General features: G+C 45.9%; 1 pseudogene; it reads right to left on the reverse strand.

Annotated features, from left to right (window-relative positions):
• Positions 1–384: 384 nt before the first annotated feature.
• LOC146548224 (uncharacterized) lies at positions 385–1,979 on the reverse strand (annotated as a pseudogene).
• Between the last annotated feature and the right edge of the window lie 2,362 nt (positions 1,980–4,341).

A 4,341-nucleotide genomic window follows, 5' to 3' on the forward strand; every position in this document is an offset into this window, starting at 1 on the left:
TAGACCCCCCTTCACCCTAGATGGTTCACCCTAGATAACATGGTGAGGAAGTCCAGCAGTTCATCTAAACAAAAAGCACTTAGACTAGAACAGACGTAGCTACGTTAATCCTGCCATAAAACAATAAGAGAAGGTACGACCTCTCTCGTGCTCCCAGGATGTGGGTGTGCATTCCAGTGTGGAATACACACCAAGCCCCTGCAGCCTGCTAAAGATCACACATCCTATCACTACACAATTGATTATACACCTCTAAGAATATATGGTTAAATATTTCCTAATACAAATGACAATAATAAAATCTAAACCCATCATCACCACCCTGTATTGTCATTTTTTAAGGCTATACGGCATATATATATCTTCAGCTCTACACCACTTGTCAACATTTTCAGTGCAGGCTTCATTTCATACACACATATTAGCCTTAGCATCCATGTCACTCTGCTGCAACAGTATGAAATTGGTAAAGGTGTTAGCAATCATTTTATTCACCATCGATCTTACACATGGCAAAATGCAACCTGTAAACAAGCAAAGCAAAGCCAATAATGTAAGAATGGGAGTCAAAAACTTTAGAAACATATTCCACCATGGTCCAGATGTCAACCAGGCTATCCAGCCTTGTGACGTGTCTCCTCCTGATGTGTGGTCCGCCACATATTTCTGCAGAGCAGTTAAGTTCTGCAGTGCCTCATAGATGTCTCCTCCAGTCGTATATCCATCCGGAATAAACGTACAACATGTCTCTCCAATCAGCTTACACACTCCTCCTTGTGATGCTGTTATCAAGTCTAGGGTCAGCCTGTTCTGCAGTACCATCGTTCTGATGGCCTTTTGCTCCTCCGCTAAGGCTGTTCCCAGAGTCTTAGTGAGATTAATGTGTCGCAGTAAGGCATATCGGTTGATCTCCACATGATCCCGCACCTCTGCAACTCCGATGTTTGGGATCAAACTTTGGAAGAATTTAGCTCCTCCACTCCAAATGCGGAATTCTCGTGGCACTCCAGTGTCTACTGTCACTCCAAAAGAGTTAGGTGAGGCTATATTCACCTCACGCTTCCGTCGGTTGCTAGGGTGATGTTCAACTCTGTCCATGAAGAAGACATGATCCGATAACTTCACCACGGCACACAATCCTCCCCATCCCTCAGGGAGTGATAGATAGGCTTTATGTCCACACAAGAAATACCAATCAGCCAAAACTCTTGTTCCTTTACTGCTCGGCACCATCCTTGCACATCCTGTCCACTTCTGACTCTTTGCTTTTACTGGTATCCTGTAAGCCCGGTTGGACTTGCATTCAGTCCTCCTTAATGTCAAGTTCTCAGCTCACTTTGCACTGGTCAAGCATTTCATACACCTGCTCTCATTCTCTGGAGGGCAGTAGGTGTATATGTATCCACATAAACGAAGCGGCAGCTCCCCCACTGACAGTGATCCATTGTTCATCACACACAACGGCAGTTGAGCTGTATTCAGCTTGTTCAGCAATATTATGTCTGGCAGTGGGTCTGACACTTGAGGCCAGGCCAATAAGTCAGTTTGCTCAGAACAATTCACATCTATAAGTGGCGACTTACTCCAGGTGATGTTCAGAGGTGTACTATAGTTGGCCTGGGACCAGAGGACTCTGTTGCCAGGATGAGTTGCTAAGCCCAACAGACACCAACTCCTGTCCTCTGGTATGCTGTACGGCCACAGTCCAGATGTATATGCGGATAACGGCATATGAGCACACACATAGCAGTCTGTCCTATTGTTCAAGTGAGCAGTTGTATTCATAAACTGCCACCAAAAGTTTGTAGAATAGCCATGAGGGTATTGGGTGTGGTTTCCTTGGACATACAGGGTCTCCACAGCTGACCATGATGACATCAAAGCCATTACACCCAGCAGGGTAGACAACACTTTACCAGCCATTCTGATGAGTACCTGTGGCTCAGTTGGTTTCTTCACCGGATTGAGACGAAGGGCCCTAGAGGCTTTCCCCCCCTTTGTACCCGGTCTTCCTGCCACTTACTCCGAGCTGGCCTGGATGTGTGTCACCTTTTTGCAGTGGCTTTGGTGTATCCAGGTGGGTCGTTCTGCAATCTTCACAGCAGTTGGTGTTGTCAGCAGAGCCTGGTATGGTCCGTCCCACCGTGGCTTCGACCAGCACTTCCTCTTTATGACCTTTATCAGTACCCAGTCCCCTGGCTTCAGACGTTCTTCCTGTACAGAAACAGAATCATCTGGCAGATTATTTGCACTCATGACTTCTTTGCTTTTCAGCATTTTAATCATCCAGTCTGCTAGTGTGTTTTCTTCTTCTGCTTTATCATTATCATTACAAAACACTGGAACTCTAAATGGCCTGCCATATATTATTTCAAAAGGCGTTAGGCCATTATCAGTTGGCGTGATTCTCATATACATTTTCACTAGCTCAATGCAGTCTACCCATGTTCTGCCTGTTTCCTCCATTGTTTTCCTGAGTCTCAGCTTTACTGTGCCATTAGTCCTTTCAACCAGCCCTGCACTTTGTGGGTGATATGAGCAATGGTTTTTCAGCGTTATCCCCAGATGTTGTGACATTTTCTCAATTACTTCATTCACAAAATGAGGACCATTGTCACTGTAAATAGTCTGGGGGATCCCATGCTCTGGGATCACATTTTTGCATATCACTTTAGCCACTGAAATAGCATCTGCTTTCTTAGTGGGGACAACTTCTACCCACTTTGAGAACGGGCACACAATCACCAGGCAGTACCTGTAGGTGTTACAGTTAGACAACTCAATGAAATCCATATGGATTACTTCAAATGGGTAGCTGGGTCTGGGAAACTTTCCTCTCCTAGGTCTGAGGTTTCCCTGAGCATTATGTTTACAACATATTAAACATGCTTTACAAAAATGTTTTGAATAAGCATTGAATCCCAGTGTGAAAAACTGCCGTTCGACTGCTGCCACCATCCCAGCTGTCGAGACATGGCAGAGCCCGTGGCTCAAACTTGCAGCAGTCCTATATAGGTTCTTAGGCAATATAGGTTTATCACAAAGATAGTAGACATCACCTCGCAGGCTTGCTCCTTTAGTGAGCCACAGCTGCTTCTCAGCTGGAGGTGAGTGTGACTGCATGTCTGCTAACACATCATGTGTGATGGGCGTAGTTTGCTCCTGTGACGCCAGAACATGAACCCCATGTGTTCCAAGGGCCGCTTCCTTTGCAATTTTATCTGCAAAGGCGTTGCCTAGTACAATGGGGTCAGTGCCACGTGTGTGTGCTGCACATTTACAAACCGCAACTTTACTAGGCAGTAAGACTGCTTTCAACAGGGCCTGCAACAATGTCGCATGCTCCACAGGTTTACCTGTTGATGTTGTCATGCCTCGTCTTGACCACTGAGCGGCAAAGAAATGAAGTGTAGCATATGCATACTGACTGTCAGTATATATAGTCACTGCCTCCTGTCTCTTCTGCGCCTGTTCTAACCACAATTTAGCGGACGCCACTTGTAACTCTCTCTCCTGTTTCAATTTCCCTGTCGCACAAGCTGCTTTCACTGTCAACTGGTCTACTAACATTTGACATTGTCCTACAACCAATTTACCTTCAAAATCATATTTCTTGCGCCAATGTCCTAAATACTTTGCGCTACCGGGAGCGAATTTCACCATAAACTTCTCGTCACCCTCTGACACACTCTTGGTTGCTTGGGAACCCATAATAACAACAACAGCTGCCGACGTCACAGACCACGTGTTCTGCTCCGCACACACTCACACAACAACAACAACAACAAAAAATATCCTCATACACAAACAACAAAAATTAGGCCTATTGTCTCAACGCAGTCTCACACAGTGACTGCGTGCTTTGTCGCACACAGTGGCAAAGACTTACATAGCAGTGATCACGCGCTTTATCGCACACAGTGATAAAGACTTTCAACGCAACCTCACACAGTGGATGCGCGCTTTGCTGCACACAGCGGCAAAGAATAGTCGCACACAGTGACTACACGCTTTATCGCACACAGTGATAAAGACTTTACAACTCAGCCTCACACAGTGGCTTAGATTTTTCACATACCTACTTGGTGTTGCTTATTGCGAGTAGCATCAGTCCCGAATCCCGTCAATCGTCATCCATCGAGGAGAAAAAACAGACGGCTAATCCACCGGCTCGATGACGAATTCTCACGCCTCGGGACTTTGCTGCAGGACCTCTATAAGTCCTGGCTGACGTCAGTCTGTCGGCGTGTCTCTTTTCCACTCGGTGAATGTCGACTCCAGGGATCCGGCTCTCGAAGGACCAATTAATGATAGGTTTGTAGTTTGAACCTATCCACTGGA

Source organism: Mchenga conophoros, linkage group LG23 (assembly GCF_057382185.1).
Source record: "Mchenga conophoros isolate Kocher_MC1m ecotype Shallow Benthic linkage group LG23, M_conophoros_male_GT1.1, whole genome shotgun sequence".
NCBI lineage: Eukaryota > Metazoa > Chordata > Actinopteri > Cichliformes > Cichlidae > Mchenga > Mchenga conophoros.